At 39.2% G+C, this 19,783-nt stretch overlaps 1 protein-coding gene across 1 annotated transcript in view; it reads right to left on the bottom strand.

The window, feature by feature from the left end:
• Positions 1-19,735, bottom strand: part of SCN8A (sodium voltage-gated channel alpha subunit 8) — a 203,388-nt gene extending 183,653 nt beyond the window's left edge. Inside the window, exon 1 of the mRNA XM_019623876.1 lies at positions 19,586-19,735. The gene's annotated coding sequence lies outside the window, so the exon portion shown is untranslated. The remainder of the gene's footprint in view (positions 1-19,585) is intronic.
• Between the last annotated feature and the right edge of the window lie 48 nt (positions 19,736-19,783).

Here is a 19,783-nt window from a genome sequence, read left to right as displayed (position 1 = left end):
CCCACTACAGCTCCACTGCAGCCTAAGCCGGCGCCAGCAACTCACGGCAGCCCAGCTCCAGGTCGAGCTGTTGTTCACCATCTTAGCTGTAAGGGCGCAGCGTCACTGGCCCTCATGTGTGATCCAAACCGGGGCCCTGCTGCTCAGAGCTGGCGTCCCAAACAAACTCTTAACCAACACACCACTCTGCAGGCCAAATTCTTAGTTTTGATAAATGTACCTTATGTAATATGTTAACATTGGGGAATGCTAGGTGAAGGCATATAGGAATTCTCTATATTATTTTTGCAAATCTTATAAATCTGAAATTATTTCAAAATTTAAAAAATATTTTAAGGGGGTGACCAGTTAGCTCAGTTGGTTAGAGCGTGGTGCTGATAACACTGATAACACCAAGATGTCAAAGGAAAATTACTAAGAATAAAAAGGGACATTGAATAATGATAAAAAGGTCAATTCACACAAGACATAACAATCCTAAATGTGTATGACCTAACAAAAGAGCTTCAAAATATATGAAACAAAAATTGATAGAACTAAGGGAAGAAGTGAACAAATCTACAATAATAGCGGGAGACTGCAATCTTCCTTTCTCAGTGATCAATAAAACAAGTAGACAGAAAACAATCAAGGGTATCAAAACATAAAGTTGGATACCTTAAATATATACAATTTTTACTTCTCAAACATACCTCAATAAAGCTGAAAAAATAAAGAGGTAAAATATAATGCTGCAATTAAATTACATTTTTATTTTTAAACAAAGAAGAAAAAAATCAAGAATACAGAGGAATTGATTCAGAAGAACCATCAACCAAATGGACATAATTGACATTTATAAAGCATTCTACCTATTGATAGCAGTTTTCAAGTGCACATGAAACATTCACCCAGATAGACCATAACTTGCGTCATAAAACAAATCTTAACAAACTTAAAAGTACTAGAATCATACAAAGTAAGCTCTCTGACCAAAATGGAATTGAGCTATAAATCAATAAAACAAAAACTCTGGAAATTCTCCCAACACTCTAAATACTCAAAACAACACACTTCTAAATAATTTACTGGTCAAAGAGGATGTCTAACAGAAATAAAAATTCAACATATCAAAATCTGTGAAATGCACCCCACAGCAGAGCTTAGAGGGAAATTTACAGAATTACAAGCTTATTTAAGAAAAAAAAAAATCTGAAATCAATGACCCACTTTAAAAAAAAAAAAAGTAAATTAACTCAAAGCAAGCAAAAGGAAAAAAATAAAGAACAGAAATCAATTAAATTGAAAACAGAAAAACAAAGGAGAAAAATCAATAAAATCAAAAGCTGGTTCTTTGAAAAGATGAATAGAATTGATAAGCCTCTAGCCAAGAAAAAAAAAAAAGAATGAATAGAGTACCCTCCCCTTACTCAGGGTATCACTTTCTGTGGTTTCAGTTACCTGCAGTCAACTGCAGTCAAAATATATAAAATGGAAAATTCCAGAAATAATTCATAAGTTTTAAATTGCGTGCCATTCTGAGTAGTGTGATGAAACCTCACTCTGTCCTGCCTGGGATGTGAATCATCCTTCTGTCCAGCTGTATATGCTACCCACCCATTAGTCACTTAGTAGCCATCTTGGTTATCAGATGTACTGTCATGGTATCACAGTGCTTGTGTTCAAGTAACCCTTATTTTATTTAATAATGGCCCCAAAGTGCAAGAGTATTAACGCTGGCAATTTGGATATGTCAAAGAGAAGCCATAAAGTGCTTTCTTTAAGTGAAAAGGTGACTGTTCTAGGCTTAATAAGGCATTTCATCATCCCACATCATCACAAGAGTACAATACAATAAGATATTTTGAGAGAGAAAAACACCACATTCACTTGACTTGTATTATATTGTTATTATATTTATTTATTATATTATTGTTATAATTGTTCTGTTTTATTATTGTTAAAAACTATGCCTAATTTATAATTTAAACTTTATCATAGGTAAGTATGTATAGGAAAAAACAAAGTATATGTAGGGTTCAGTATTATCCACGGTTTCTGGCATCCACTGGGGGTCTTGGAATGTACCCATGGATAAGGGGAGACTACTGTACACAAGTTATCAATACCAGGAATGAAAGAAGGAATATCACTATAGACCAGTGGTTCTCAACCTGTGGGTCACAACCCCTTTGGGGGTTGAACGACCCTTTCACAGGGGTCGCCTAAGACCATCAGAAAACAAAAAGATATTTACATTACGATTCATAACAGTAGCAAAATTACAGTTATAGAGTAGCAATGAAAATAATTTTATGGTTGGGGGTCACCACAACATGAGGAACTGTATTAAGGGGTTGCGGCATTAGGAAGGTTGAGAACCGCTGCTACAGACCCACAGACATTAAAAGGATAATAAGGAAATAAATATAACAAACAAATCTATGTACATAAATTTGACAACTTAGATGAAACGGACCAATTCCTTGAAAGCCGCAAAGTACCAAAACTCACTCAAAAAGAAACAATCTGAAAAACCTATATCTCTTAAAGAAATTGAATCTGTATTTAAAAACATTCACACAAAGAAAATTCTAGGCTCAGATGTTTCACTGGAGAATTCTACCAAATACTTAAGGAATTTTACACATTCTCTTCCAAAAAATATGAAAGGGAACATTTTTTAATAGCTTTTATAAAACCAGCATTATCCTGATACTAAAACTAGACAAAGACAGTACAGGAGAAAAACAAAACTACAGACCAATAGCCACATGAACATAGATGCAAAATTCCTCAAAAAACACTAACAAAATCCCACAATATAGAAGAATAACATCACAACCAAGTGGCATTTATCCCAAGAATGCAAGGATAGTTCAACATTTGAAAATCAATCCATGTAATCGATTGTATTGACAGATTAAAGAAAAAAAATCATATCAATTGATACAAAAAAAAAGCATTTGACAAAATACAACATCCATTCTTGATAAAACTCTCAGCAAACTAGGAATAGAAGGGAACTTACTCAACCTGATAAAGAGTAACTACAAAAATTAACAGCTGCCATCACATTTAATGATGAAACACTACATGCTTTTTCCTTAAGATCAGGAAGAAGTCATGAATATCTATCTACTCTTACCACTCTCATTCAATGTTACTGGAAGTCTGTAATAAGGGTAGAGGAGAAAAATAAATTAAAAGTGTATAGATTAGAGGGCCGGCCGAGTGGCGCATTGGTTAGGAATTGGCTTGGGACGCCAGCTCTGAGCAGCAGGGCCCCAATTCGGATCCCACTTGAGGGCCAGTGACGCTGCGCCTTCTACAGCTAAGATGGTGAACAACAACAGCTCAACCTGGAGCTGGGCTGCCGTAAGTCACCGGCAACCACGTAGACTGCAGTGAGGCTGGCCGGCAGCGGGTGTGAGCTGTTGTAAGCCACCGTGAGCAGCCGTCCAATGGCTGACAAGCGACTGCCTCACCCGGGAAGAGCACAATGATAATACCAACATGCGCCAGTGAAGCGACGTCCTCTACAACTAGGCTGAAGAACAAAAGGACAGCAACTTCTCTGTTCCCCTTACTCAATTCCCCAACACTGTTCCCCTCCCCCAATTCTCCAATAAAAATATTTTAAAAAGTGTATAGATTAGAAAAAAAGAAATAAAACTGTCACTTTTCACAGATGACATAATTGTCTATATAGAAAATCCCAGAAATCTATAATAAAGCTCCTAGAATAAGTGAACTTAGCAAGGTTGTAAGATACAAGTTTAACATACAGAAATCCATCATATTTTTATATACTAGGAATGAATTAGGAACTAACATCTAAAATAAAAACATAAACAATAGCTCAAAAAATACTTAGATATAAATCTAACAAAACGTGCATATTATATGTTTAAAACTATAAAATGCTGATAAAAGAACTCAAATATGACCTAAATACATGAAGAGATATACCAGTTTCATTGATTGGAATACTCGATATAGTCAAGATATCAATTCTCAACTTCATCTACAGATTTAATGCAGTTCCCATCAAACTGCCAGCAGGAGTTTTTGCAGATATAGATAATCAGGTTATAAAATTTACATAAAAAAACAAAAGGATTAGATTAGACAAAAATATTTTTTTAAAAACTAAAATAAAGTTAGAAGACTCACACTATAGAATTTTAGGTCTTGTATAAAGAAAGCTACAGTACAAGACTCAAGACTGGTATTGGGACGGGACAGACACACAAACCAAAGAAACAGAACACAGAGTCTAGAAATAGGCCCACATAAATATAGCCAATTGAGTTTTGACAAGGCTGCAAAATCATTTCAATGGAGAAAGGATAGTCTTCAATAACTGGTCATTAAAATTTTTTAAATGAACTTTGACCTAAATTTCATAACTCATACAAAAATTAACTCAAATATATCATAGATATGAATGTAAAATGTGAAACTGAAACTTTTAGAAGAAAACAGAGAACATCTTTGTGACCTTGGGTTAGACAAATAATTCTTATATCAAAACATAATCCATAAAAGAAATTGACAAATTAGATTTAATCAAAATGTAAAACTTCAGATCTATACAAGGCATTGTTAAGAGATGAAAATGAGAGGCTACACACTAGCAGAAAATATGTCCAAGCAATTTATTTGATAAAAGACTTGTATCTAGGATATATTAAAAGGAAAAGAAACCTCAAAGCTCACAGTAAGAAAACAAATAATCCAACTTAAAAAACGGCCAAAAGATTTGAACAGTGCATGGATGGCAGTAAGCATATGAAAAAATGCTCAATATCATTAGCCATATGGACATGCGCATTGAAACCACAATGAGATAAACACTGCACACGTATTAAAATGGCTAAAATAAAAAATCTGAATGCTCAGTGTCACTAATAATCAGGGAAATGCAAATCTAAGCTACAATGAGATATTACCTCTCATCGGTCAGATAACTATTACAAAAAATAAAATAAGACAGTAAGTGTTAACAAGGATGTTGAGAAATTTGGAACCCTTACACACTGCTGCTGAGAATGCAAAAGGGTGCCGCTCCTATGGAAAACAATATGGAGGTTCCTCAAAAAATTAATAATGTAACTACCATATGCTCCAGCAATCCCACTCTGGGTATTTACACAAAGGAATTAAAATCAGGATCTCTACGAGACATCAGCACTCCCATGTTCACTGTGGCACTACCCGTAATAGCCAAGATTGGAAACAACCTAATGTCCATCACTAGATGAACTGATTTTTAAAATGTGGCATATACGTACAATGAAATATTCAGTCTTTAAAAAAGAAGGAAATTCTGACATGTGTTACATACAACACGGATGAATTTTGACATTATGCTAAGTGTAATAAACCAGACCGGGAAAGATAAACACTACATGATTTCACTTATACGAGGTACCAAAAATAGTCAAATTCATAGACTCTGAGTAGAATGATGGTTGCTAGGGCTGCGGGTAGGGGGAAATGGGTGGTTACTAATCAATGGGCATAAAGTTTCAGCTAAGTAGGATGAATAGCTCTAGAGATTTTGTAATAGTTATCTGACCGATGAGAGGTAATATCTCATTGTAGCTTAGATTTGCATTTCCCTGATTATTAGTGACACTGAGCATTCAGATTTTTTATTTTAGCCATTTTAATACGTGTGCAGTGTTTATCTCATTGTGGTTTCAATGCGCATGTCCATATGGCTAATGATATTGAGCATTTTTTCATATGCTTACTGCCATCCATGCACTGTTCAAATCTTTTGGCCGTTTTTTAAGTTGGATTATTACAATGTTCAACATTGTACCTATAGTCAACAATGATGTACTGCACATCTGAAATTTTGCTGAGGGTAGATCTCACACTAAGTGTTCTTACCACAATAAAATAAATGTAAAAAAATCTGAAATCCCAAGTTCAAGTGAATATATAGAGCAACTGAACATTGCTGATGGGAATGCAAAATGGTATAACCACTCTGAAAAATAGTTCGGTAGTTTCTTATAAAGGTAAATATATACCTCCTCTATTACCCAGCAGTCTCACTCTTGGAATATCTTTGAAAAATGTAAATTTAGGTTCACAGAAAAACCAATACATGAATGTTTACTGTAGCACTATTTATAATCACTTGAAACAGGACACATTCAAATATCCTTCAACAGATGACTAGATAAACAAACTGTTGTGTAACCACACAATGGAATACTACTCAACAATAAAAAAGAACAAACTACTGATAACTATAACACAGATACATCTCCAAGCTATTGTGCTGAGTGACAGAAGCCAATCTCAAAAGGTTACATACTCTAGCACGATTCCATTTCTACGATGTTCTAGAAAAGGCAAAACCATAGGAAAGGAGAAGTGATCACGGAGTGCCAGGGATTAGGGGTTAGGGAGAGTCTCACCACAAAGGTGCAACAGTGGGGAGCTTCTTGAGGTGATGGAACTGGCCTGTATGCTGACTGTGGTGGTGGTGGCGTGAATCTATACATGTGTTAAAAATCATGGAATTGTACAGCAAATTTTTTTTCAATTGTACTATTTGTAAATTTAAAAAACAACTAAAAAATAACTAAGGCTGTTAAAATGTTAAAAGGAAAAAATATGGTTGCCAAACATGAGCTAAAACTTCAAAACCTTTTCAAATGTTAGTTCTATTGAACTTATTCTTGTGAAGGAAAGGAGTATCCTATTTGGTTATGGCTTTCTAATAGGAATAAGTTTCCAAACAGGAAAAAGAACACTGTTTGTCCCAGGGGCACTGTGTACTGACTGGCCCAAAGCCACTAGACCACAGGTGTTCTGATGTCTAAATTTTGGCCATAAAAACATAAGATACCCTCTGACCCAAAATGTACCAGCACCTATACTTTGAACTCCACAGATCCACACTGGATTTTTATAATATCCCCAAAAGTTAGCATTCAGCACCCACAAATAAGAATTCTTACTAGGGCAAGCCGGTTGGTGCAGTTGGTTAAGAGTGCGAGCTCTGAACAACAGGGTCGCTGGTTCGATTCCCAGATGGGCCAGTGACTGCGCCTGAGCTGAGCTGCCGCTGAGCTGCTTACAGGAGGCCTGATAGCTCAGCTGGTGAGGACATGTGCTCCTAACAACAAGGTTGCCAGTTCGACTCCCACGTGGGATGGTGGGCTATGCCCCCTGCAACTAGATGGAAAGCGGCAAATGGACTTGGAGTTGAGATTGCGCCCTCCACAACACTGTTCCCTTCCCTGATTCCCCAATAAAATCTTTTTTAAAAAAAGAATTCTTACGGGCTGGCCGAGTGGCTCAGTTGGTTAAGAGCTCACTCAAGAGTGTGAGCTCTGAGCACCAGCGGTTTGAGTCCCTGCCCGAGCTGAGCTGCCAACAGGTGGCAGGATAGCTCGGCTATAAAAAAATTTTTTTTTAATTAAAAAAAAAGAATTCTTACTAGGTCCTTTGATTAAATCACAGAAGGGAAAAATATCTGGAAAGGCCTTGACAACTCGACATCTATAAACAGAAGCAGAGCCTATAAGGAGCGGATGGTTCTGGAATCCTGGCTAGAAAAGTGACACTGCTTTCTGGGATGATTTTTTTTTCCTTGAGATTTTGCAACAGATTGCGCTGAGTGATAAATGCATTACCCTTTAAAACAAACAAACAAACCAAAACCAAAAACCTTCCTCTGAGCATTACCCTAGGCTACGGGCGGCACTTCAGAGCAGAGCCCTAGCAGGGTGAGTCCCAGTGTCCTGATGACAGCTATGCCTCACCCCTGGAAACCAGCTGGCAGTCGGCTGAGGAGTGGGAGGCGAAAGACATGGCAACTCCTACAATCACAAGGGACAATGTAAACCAAAGGCTTACTGATGGTCAATGAGGAGCTTGTGGCTAGTGAACAAAGCACATCAGCCCCCAAGGGTCAGGCTGGATATAATTTAATTAAAGATGGAAAACACTCAAATCTAATAAATAACAAGTCTTTGATACCCATTCATCACACAAAATGAACTTATTTTCTTTTACCTATAAAGCTTTTGAGCAATTTTGAATGCCAAGAGTCTACATTAAGGTCCCATAATAAAAGAAGTTTTACCTCCTTTGACACTTATGTCTGAAGTTTCCAGAATGAGTCGGGGGAGGGGGGAGGGTGGGGAGCCTTGTGAGGTAAGTGAAATATCCACATGATCATTCTTTGTTTCCCCTCTACATTTAATCATTCATTCTGTGCCTTTCTTGAGTCTTATATCCACCCTTTCTAGAGACAAGAAGAAATGTTACAAAAAGGAAAGTTAAAAAATATAAAAATCTATAAATATTATTTGCACTAGAACGTCTGGATTAATAAAACAGATGGCCATCATTCAGTTAAGAGGTCTTTATGGACTTCCCTCATCCCAGGCTACCTTAAGAATGCCTTCCCAAGAGGCTGTTGTTTAACTGTTCTTAATCACTCTTACTTTGATCATTCAAACTAGGAAGCAGGTACAAACTTACAGTGTGATTGCACAGAGAACCTCCTTAATGGGATTACTGTAAGGATGCTTTGCATCCCTAAATAGAGTGATAAATTCACTAACATCTTATACATGAACTCTGCCTGCTCTACTGGTTCCACACAAACCATGGGGACTTCTGCCAACTGAGTGCAAGCTGTGGCAAATGTTAATGGAATTTGCAAGTTCTTAGTAACTTCAATGGCAAGATGGAAAATAATATTAATTAAATGAAATTTTTTATTGCATTAAATTAAATTGCTTTTCTCTAGGTACTTTTTGTTAGTTTGTGTGTATATATTCTCATGTTCCAATCACCCTGTATTTTGTCTTAGTCAATGATCTTTACTGACCACAAAAGGCTGGAACAGAACCCAAGCTCCCTGAGCTCAGCCTTTGCTCCAAATTACCACTGTATACTAAAGGGGCACATTACGGCTCACTGGCCACTGTCATGTACCCCAGCTTCCCCAAGGAAGTTTATGCAAGTCGAGTCTGAAATTTGGTATCGACAGCCCAAGATTCAGTGCCCTAAATAGAAAGCAACAGTATGGCTGATAAGGCTTAACTCTTTCCCTTTGCTTTCACCTATGAGAATCCGCTCAGTTGCTCCCTTTAATTCAGCCTGCAGTTTCAAATACTATGGTTCTCATGAAGCACACGGAATATAAGCAAATGATCAAGGAAGAAAGCAACCGAGTTGCAGTAAGGGCAAAACAGTCATCCACCAGGTCCATGAAAAGGAGCATAATTCTTGTTTCTTTATACACCAAACTGAGAATATCAAGAAAAAAGATGAGTTAAATGTCTATAAATTAACAGAATGGAAGACTCCAAAATAAGGATCGAGACAAAGATTAAATACTCTTTGTCAGTGAGAAAGCACAGAGAATAAATAAAGAAGTTGGAAGACTTAGGTTTTCCTTAAGGAAATAATGTTAGAAGCTCAAGGGGGAAAACATGTCTGCAGAGAAAGGATTAAAAATCAGAAATAAAGATAGCTTGCTAATCAAGACACTGGACTAGACTACCAACATGTACTACAGATTTTCTCAACAGAAGATTCTCTGTCCCTAAATTTAAGGATAGCAAAATAATCTTTACTCCTCCTCCTTTCCCCCATGCAAAGTCATTCACTAAGTCCCTCCAAGTCTTCCTATAAAATACTTCTTACACTAGAAAAATGTTACTTAAGCACATACGTCCATGTGACACACTTATACAAAATTCTACTACTGTGTTTTCCTTCCTTCTCATCTTCATCATTACTCTCCTAGTCCAAGCCTTTGTCACCACCCAGCTAGGCCAAATCAAAGAGCAAATTAGCTGGATGTCCATTCCTTACTAGAGACCGTCCTATTATACACTGCTGCCCAATCCTCCTAAAACATTATAGCACAGCTTTGATATGTCACTCTGTACTCCCTCAGAAATCTTCTATATTCTCCATTGTCTCTAAGGATAAATCCAACTTTCAAAACTCCTCAATGTTTGGCTATCTCTACCCTATCTTCGCAAGCTTATCTGCCACTGAGGGCAGGGAAGTGCGTCCTACGCCAACCCAAGTGATTTGTTCACTGCTCCCACAAAACACTGTACATTCTCACCTTGGCTCACACTGGTCTACCCAACCATTTTGTAAAGCTCAACTCAAATCATACTTCTTCCATCAATCTGTCTCTGATCATACCAGCTTGGAGCTCACACCATTCTAAAAAAATCAATTTACTTATTTTCTACACTTATGTGGCAATTAAACCCTTTTCAATTGTTATCATGAACCTCTTCTTAGTAAACATTTTGTGTTTAAAAGTTCTTTCACCAAATAAATATGTTCCTTTTTAGAATGTAACGTCTATCTTTTCTATATCTTTCAATACCTGTCATAATGCCACACCCTTAGTTGCTACTCACTAAATATTTGTTGACTGGTGTGGTCAGGATAGGTGATTTATAGTTCCCCACAGAAAGCAATAGCTGTATGTGTGTATTGAGACTAATGGTTCTTAAGGCCATAACTTCCTCTATACTTTTATTTTTCATAGATAATTCTCAAACGGGAACCCTGAAAAGCAATGTACTTAGTAAAAAAGGGCTGCTTTGGCCCAAACTAACTTTACTTTAAATAAGGCAAGAAATTAGAATATAAATTTCACTAAGAAAAATAAAACAGGATTATCTATATCAAAAGGAAAGGGGGGAATTAATTGATCTAAGATGATCTAGAATGAGTTCAAATCCTCAAACTATTTTAGCAGTCTTCCTCAAAAGACAACAGAAATACTTGTATCTGGGACAAGGGGAGATAATGTATATACCGTGTTTCCCCGAAAATAAGACCTAGCTGGAAAATAAGCCCTAGCATTTTTCAGGATGCTTGTAATATAAGCCCTACCCCAAACATAAGCCCCAGTTAAGATCATCAGCCAGATATGACTGTTTGAATAAAGAAGATTTTTGTACATGAATAAATGAATAAATGTAGATTGTTGGAGCAAAAATTAATGTAAGACCTGGTCTTATTTTCAGGGAAACATAGTAGATGCATACACATATGTAGAGAAGGTTACAAGAGAAATTGGTTACAGTAGCTGCCTTTATAGTACATACTGGGTGAGTGGAAGACTGTATAAGATGACTACTTAACTTGGAACCTTCTGATTTTTGAACCTGTGCCGCTGTTAACTATTCAAACAAATGAATGTAAAAGATATACCTGACTACATAGAATGGAAGAGATACCTTCAACAGTGCCTTTGAAGAAAATGTTTTTATATTAAATGACTTAAAATCCTAAAAAAGGGGCCGGCCGAGTGGTGTGTTGGTTAAGAGCTGGCTTGGGACGCCAGAGGGCCCCAGTTCGGATCCCACATATGCGGGCCAGTGACACTGCCCTCTACAGCTAAAATGCTGAACAACAGCTCAACCTGGAGCTGGGCTACAGTGAGGCGATGGTGATGGGTAGGCTGCAGCCCCTGCTGCAGTGGGTTGCCATGGGCTACCGTGTATAGCCAGCAGCCAGCATGAGCGGCCAAGCAGTCGCCATGAGCGGTCATCCAGAAGCCGGCAACTGATCTGCCTCGCCTGAGAAGAGCGCAATGATGGTGCCAACTTGGGCCAGTGAAGCCACGTCCTCCACAACTAGACTGAAGAACAAAAGGACAGCAACATGTCTGTTCCCATCCCCCAATTCCCCAATAAAAATCTTAAAAAAAAAATCCTAAAAAGGGAGGTAGGGGAGTAAAAAAAAAAATTTAAGAATGTTACTAAATTTTTTGCTATAGAGTAAGAAAATATTCTCCAGCTTTTCCAATGCAGAGATCAGACAAAGCAACTTGTGGGTGACCGGTTAGCTCAGTTGGTTAGAGCGTGGTGCTGATAACACCAAGGTTACTGGTTCGATCCCCACATGGGCCACTGTGAGATGTGCCCTCCTTAAAAGAGTCAACTAGGCCACTGTAGCATGAAAGAAATGTGTAACCAATGACCATGGCTGTTCCCCAATAAAATATTTTTAAAAAAGAATGCAATTTGCAGCAAAGTTCTAGCAGAGCTAAGGATAAATTAACATTTAAAAAACAAAACACCTTCCTACAGTTCCACGCTTATCCAGAAGACCAGGATCACTCTAGTTCAGTATTACACAGAGATAGATATACTCAAAGGAATCTGCAGAGAGGAGGGAATTCCTTCTTTTAAAATATGAATAGTTCCCCAAGTTCACATCCAAATTCCCTTGTCCTTGTCCATTTTCACTGCAGTCCTTTCACTTTCTCTCACTCTGCTCTGATTATTCCTCACTCTCCCAATACCTTCTTCCTTATGACAACACAAATCTTTTACAATGTCTTTTCTTCAAGGCATCTTTCCTAGAAATAAGACATTTCTCCCCTTTAGTCTTCACCAAAATCTCAGGAAATCCAATTGAGAAGCCTTTAGTAAAGGAGATTTCTGGGTATTCTGAGAAAGCTCTACCACAGTAGTTTTGCAACCTGCTCAATCTTTCTCTGCAATTTAATAATAATGTACCAATTTATTTTCATTTAAAAGCATTTTATTTGGCTTTTTATTAAGACAAAAACACACAACTGAATGTGAATCAAAAGCCTGTTGCATTATCTTTAATTGAAGAAGAATTCCTCCTGAAACAAGAAATTAACCATGTAATAAATTAAGCCCTATTTATTTATAGGGCTGTCACTCAGTAAAATGAAGGAAAAATGCTATTTCACACTGGCTTCCTGTGAACATTTAGCTTCTGGAGGCTCAGCCTTCAATTGTCTATACTATTAAATATTAAAATGAGGAGAGAAGAAGGATAGATGAAAAATGAATGGCCTTTTCATTGATAAAGTAGTTGTGATCGCTTCATCAATCATTATCTAAAAATTTAAAGTAACACTTTAATTTTGACTTTTTCTCCCTTTCCAAGTTTACTCTGGTGGAAATACTAATGATCAATTAAATATCCAAAATGGAGAAAAGGGGAAGAAAATAAATGACCTATATAATTCACAGCCTAGATTATCCATTCCTGGATAAATAAGCATTGACTATATTTCTCTAATGTTCTGACTCCCCAGGAACCCAAAAGATTTTACAGCATAAAAACCGCACTAATTAACAACATGAAAGGAGCCTGGTAATACCGTATGCCTTCTGAGGGATTTCAGTGCTTTCCATTTCCAGATCCTGAGACAAGCCCAATGAATACAGGATGCCTCTCCCTACCACCAGTAGTGCATGTAAAAGTGCTCCAAACCTCTCCAGCTAACATTTTAGTCCTCCTACCCCAATGGACGACTTCCAGGATCAAGAGTGCTTCAGTCCCAAGTGAAGAGAACCTCTTAGACCCTCAGGCTCCCAACTTGGTTTTTTTTTTTTTATTCCTTTCTCTTCTGTATGACACATCTTCACATACCTAAGGGAAATCTTAACTGTCTTCTTTCACCTTTGCTCTTCTAGCCCAGGAGGCTCCCAGAACTTTTTCTGCTCCAATACGCATATCCCTCCCAGGACCAATCCCCAGCATACTGTTCTCCAAGTCCTACTCCAATTTCAGCCTCGCATAGTCAAGCTGATAGGAGTGGTCACACACAATTCCACAGTGGTCCTGGTTAGAACTTACGTTGGCAATGTGAGAGCACTTATGAGTAGCCAAGTGTATCTATTTATGTGCAAGAGATAAGAAAACAGATAGGCAGACCCCAAGACATGATGACCTTTTAAAAAGGAGCTACGACAGCTACAGAAATAAAATGAGTATGTTACTTTAATGCCTCCTATTTTCATTCATGTTTTATTTGTTGATACATTTTCTGTTCATTTCCCCTCATCCTTCCTGCCTCCAAAATGCTCTGCTTCAAAGGTACTTTTGCCCTCCCTCTGCCTAGCCCAGAATCTTTCACTATGCCCACTCACTAAGATATGTTTAGCTACCTAGGATAACGATAATTTCTTAAAATAAAGCCAAAATTATTCACATTACTCGGTTATATGAACATCAGAGTATCATTTAATAGGAAAAAATCTTTAAGCATGAGTTAACCAACCTGGATACCTGTCTCCGCTCCACAATTTAACTGGTCCTGGAGCCCTGAACAACTCACATAAGCACTAAGATACTTACTCAGTATCCTCAGCTATAAAATGGGTCGAATAATATTTGTCCTACTTAACTCAAACTATCAACTGATAGAAAGATTTTTAAAGTTTTTATAAACAGGCACACATAGAGTAATAATTAACAAAGGTAGATGATCAGTCATGAGACCTAAATGTGTATGACCCATTCAAAAAAAGCAGTTCAAAGATTATATAAGGGGAAAACCTAGAACAGTGCTAAACACAAAGCAACTCCAAACTTGTATAATCACTTACCAAATTAAAATACCCAGCTCAAGAAGAATAAAGAAGAGCCTCAGCCTCTGGGCCCATTCCACCTTCAGCTCCCAGGCTGTAGCTAAAAACAGCCCAGTTGCCTGCCAATTGTTGAGTGCCAGAGCTCTCCTTTTCAGTAGAGTCCTATTCTAGATTAGTTTGGGAATAAATGAAGAAAGGGTTACTCTGGTAACTGCATTTGCACTGTGATGGTGGATATCAACACTGCAATTGTACAGAACTTTTCTCCATTTGGACTAACAATGTCCGCCCTAGTCAGGCTATCTGTGATTCTATCCTCCACACCAGACCGCAGATAAAGCACACATCTGCTTTTCAGACTACTGAAATTTAATATAGTACATACATACTATATCAAATACACATATAAATACACACTGAGCTGCTAAATCCCCAGAGGGAAAGGAGCTAATATATACTAAGCTCTTTGTATCATAAACCATAAGGAAACAGAGATTTCATTTAATCCCCACAAACACCCTGCAATGTAGGTATTATTATTCTTACTTTTATAGATGAGAACACTGAAGCAAGATACATTAAATAACTTGCCCAAGGTCACAAAACTAATAAGTAGCAGAGTCAAGACTTGAACTTAGTTTTGCCTAACTCCAAAGCCCATGTTGCTGTTGGCATTTTCTTCTCAACGGTACAACTATGGCAAACTTCTTGGGTCTTCATTTCATTTCACCTTAATTCCTGACATAGTATTTAACTGCGTGTCCTGGTTGTGTTTTTATAACCTCAAAAACAGACAAAGAAATATTTCCCAGAAGATTTCGCAGTCTTTTCTTTTCCTGCATTTACTTCCTGCTCCTGCACAAACTATTCTTTTTTAGGCTGAATCACTGGGCTAGCCCTAATGGTCTGCCATACAACATTTCAGCAATTAATATACCTAAAGGATGAAAGTTCTTTTTCCTTCCTTTAACACTTTAATAGCTACAGTTTTTGACCATGGTATTATTTTCCAAGCTGGTTCTTGCCATTTAAAGAGTGGTAGTGCCTAGTATAATGCCTCTTACCAGTAGGTGCAGAGGGAAAATATTTGTTGATTCACTGATTGAGAAAGGTTTCTTTATTCCTCTAGTTAGGTTGCTACATTTAAATCAAGAGACTTTATAGGATTCCAATTCTAAGAATGAATTCTTTCACATTAAAGATAATTTTTTGGAAAATTTAAAAATGATTCAAGGAGGTGGCCGGTTAGCTCAGTTGGTTAGAGTGCAGTGCTCATAACACCAAGATTACTGGTTCGATCCCCTCATGGGCCACTGAGTTGCGCCCTCCAAAACTAGATTGAAACAACTACTTCACTTGGAGCTGATGGGTCCTGGAAAAACACACTGTTCCCCAATAAAATTGTTTTAAAAATTCAGAAAATAATGGTAAACTGAAATATAACAATCTAGTGTTTAAGTCCCTAAATAACTGAATAATGGACTATGAACTTAAGAGTTTAAAAGACCAGGTTTAAAAATACTCAAAATAAACTAACAAACGAAACAGAAACAAACTCATAGATAGAGAACAAACTGATGCTGCCAGATGGGAGAAGGGTTGGGAGGCTGGGTGAAAAAGATGAACGGATTAAGAAGTACAAATGGACAGTTATAAAATAGTCACAGGGATATAAGTACAACATAGGGAATATAGTCAATAATATTGTAACAACTATGTATAGTGTCAGATGGGTACCAGACTTATCGGGAGGATCACTTTGTAAGTTATATAAATGTCTAATCACTATGTTGTACACCTGAAACTAATATAATGTTGTTTGTTATTTATAATTGATACAATAAAACAGAAAATTGTTTTGCTTAGGGTGGTAAGACTGACTTTATTCATTTTTTTATTATTCATTTTTTATATATATGTATTAAAATTTTTCTGCAATAAGTATGTTATTTTTATAATTATGGAAACTGACCTCACTCTGCATAAACTATGTATTTTTAACATTTTTTATACAGTGTGTTTATTTTCTCAGACATAATCCACAGCAATTAAGTACTCATTAATTCATACATGTGTCTCTAGAACTTATTACATAATATCAACACATTAAAGATCACTTTTTTCCCCATTCATGGAATGTTTTTCTTGCGTTAGGTGGATATGTCTGTATCTTTGTATGCTTTTCAAGCAGGTGCAGGTTACTTGTATACTCTCCACAGGACACTGATTGTCAATTTTTTTCTTGGTAACAAATATGGCATTTGCCCGATATAGCCCCAGCTTGTCTTTTAACTTTATGTTGTTACCTTTTCAATGAGTTAAAGTACTTCAACCACAGTGAAATCCAAATGGAATGAGCTACTTTATGTGGTAGTAAGTCCCTTACCAATGGAAGTATTTAAAGCAGAAATCTCCTATAAGGGGATTCCCATGCTGGACGGGAGGTTGTACAAGCTGAATTTTATGTCCCCCATCCTATTCTAGGATTGTAAAATAATTTTTTGACAAGTCTACTTTAGTGATACAATGGATCTCATACAGGCCTCTGTTGTGTTGAGTCCTTTTTCCCAGCTCACTGTTTAAATCAACCCAGGGAAGATGCTTTTCTGATCCAGCTTAATTCAGAGAGCTTTCTGATTACTCCCTGTGGAGACCAATTCCCATAATATTAACAGTTTCTTGCTATTTGAAATCATCGAAATGTGCTAAAATAATGCAGTCAGCAAAATGTCACTGTATGACTTACACATGGATCTGTTGCAGCCTGTAAAACACTGTCTCCATGAGGGACAGCCAAAATGAAGAATTATGTGGGAGTAATAAAATATGATAACTAGGCCTGCAACCTCAAATATAAACCCAGCTGCGCATGCACGCACACATCTATAGGGAAGCCTGCTCATAATAAAAGCAAAGAAAAACCCAAATCTTGTGTGCACTTACTTCACCGCAGGGCTGGGCAGGGAACTGTCCTTTCAGCACCACAGCAAGAAACCCTGGGGCACATCTAAACACGCAACCAAAGCTGGCTGGCGAGAAAAATTTGTTAAAGCTCCTACAAAGAAAGCACCAAGCAACTGTATGGTTGTTTGTTTTTAAGTATGCTATATTCCAATGCATAATCCTTTATTAATTTAAAATAAGATCCTTCAAATATTTTGAAAAAAGTTGACAAAACCCTAAATGAAAACCAAAGGTATTATTAAGTCAGCCTCTCAAACTCAACCAAAGGAACCAATAACAGGCATGCAATATCAAGAATTGCTTTGCCATACCCACCACCAACCCTACTAAGAAATACAACACATTTACACATACCCAGAATCATATGTTCAGAGAACATGGAACATGCTTGCAGTCCTCTCCAGGTACAGCCTCAATTTCTAGGACAGAGAATGCTTGCTGAATAACAAACCATCACTTCTACCCCCCTTCCAAGCAATCAAATTCTCTTTCAGGGAGAATTGAAGGCCTTATGGGTCATGAGTTCCAAAGAAAAAAAGCTGCAGTATTTCAAGAACCAGGTTACAGGCAATGTGCTACAAAGCTTTCAGCATTTTAAGTCTGATTCCCCCGAGATTCCTACCAGGATGGTACCGGGTGGTAATGTTACCCAGCCATTTGCATTACACATCAAAAAAATTTTTTTGAGGAAAGAAAAAGGCTCCCCCACCCCCAAATATCTTCTAATGCACGTGGAGAAAAGGGAGAAGTACAGAGATTGTGAAACAGTGAAAACCTACCACATCCGAAATCTCCCTTGGAAAGCTAAAACATCCCCCAGCCCTAACACACCGCTACCTCTCTAAAGTCTCCTCAGGTTCAAACTTGAGAAAACAGTTATAAAATGCACTCTCCCCCTTTGCCCCCAAAGCCCTCAACCACACTTCCTGCTGCCATCCCTGCTTCTCTGGTGCGCACTGTGCAATAACAGCTGTTTTCCTGGTAGGTAGAGCTTGCTCCATGCTAATTATTTCTCCCTCCCCCAGAATTAGCCAGATGCAATGCAAAGTTTCCTTTTTATCCTCCCAACAAATGACATCCTTTTATTATGAACACTGATTCTGAATCTTGGAATCTCCGGATATAAAATGTATTCCCCCCATGTTTCAAAAACTGCAGTGTAAGTGAGGAAGAGGGCACAGGGTGGAGGAGTTGGAAGGAATGCATAGTTTGAAGAATCATGTGTATCTGGCTGAAAATGATTCCCACTCCACCCCACATCGAAGAGGGGGCCCCTGAAGGAGTCTGAAAGCCCTGGCTAACCCCTGGAAAGTTAACTGCCAAGTCTCCACCAGTGGTTGCTGCTGGCATGGAGGGGATGGAGCAGAGCTCTCAGGGAAAATGCAGAGGCTTTGCGGTCCCCAAGTACTAAGAGAGAACTAGGGAGGAGGGGTCCCAGCCTGTGGAGCTGGGCAGTCCCGTAAGCCCAACGCTAACAAGAAGTCCAGGGTGCTGCTGCTGGTGGTGTGGTGGGGGAGGGAAGGGAGAGAGGAGAACAGGAACGAGCTCTGCATCGGGTGGCGTAGGGGTGGGGTGGGGGAAGGGGATATTCTGAAAGTGATGTACTCCCTAATGCAGTAATCCTAGCCTGACCAGGAAGGTCCCGGGGGCCCCCAACACAGCCCCAGAGCACCCTGTCGAGAAGGGGGCGGACGCATCCGAGTAAAGGACAGGGGGAGTCCTGGCTGTCCTATGAACCCAGGAACCCCTGGCTTCTGCAGTTGGTAACAACCTGAAGCCGGATGGGGGTGAAGGATGCAGTAAGACATGGGGGAGGGGGTTTACCTGAGGGGCTGTAGGCAGATCCCGACAGCGCTGCCCTTCCCAGTACAACCCGGCGAGGGGCTGCGACTCTGCCCGGGCCCTGGGAGACAGGGAGTGAGTGGGGGCGCTGCACTACGAAAGGGGCGCCGAGGGCAGGCCAGTGTCCCCAATGCAGCCAAGAGACGAGAGGAGAGCGAGGGTGTATGGGGGTGGGGGCCGCTGGTCCTCAATTCTCCTCAGGGACCCCCGGTGAACACGGGGGAAAGATGCAAGACTTCCAAACACCTGTCCAAAACAGGGAAGGTAGAAACCCAGCTCCATGACTCCTGGAGCCCCGCCGCGCACTCTGCGGCAAAGCCCCTGACTAGAGATGGGCGAGCCCCGCTCCAGGGTCCCGAGGAGAGAGGGGGAACCCGGCGGGCGAAGAGCGGCACCGGGGCGGGGGCTCTGGGTCGACTTACGGCAGCGGCGGTGAAAGAGGCAGCGGCAGCCCTAACGCGGGGCCCGGGAGGCGCGGCCGGACTGCAGAGGCGCCGAGGCTGCGGCGGGCGGGACTGCGGTGGGCGCCATCTTGGAGCGCTCCCCGCGCCCGCCCCCCGCGCCGCCCGAGTCCTTGCATAATTGATGACTCGCGCCCGCCGCGCGCCGCCGCGCGCGCC

The sequence above is a fragment of the Hipposideros armiger genome, unplaced genomic scaffold, assembly GCF_001890085.2.
Source record: "Hipposideros armiger isolate ML-2016 unplaced genomic scaffold, ASM189008v1 scaffold_569, whole genome shotgun sequence".
Classification (NCBI taxonomy): Eukaryota; Metazoa; Chordata; class Mammalia; order Chiroptera; family Hipposideridae; genus Hipposideros; species Hipposideros armiger.
This window is presented reverse-complemented; position numbering and strand designations above follow the sequence as displayed.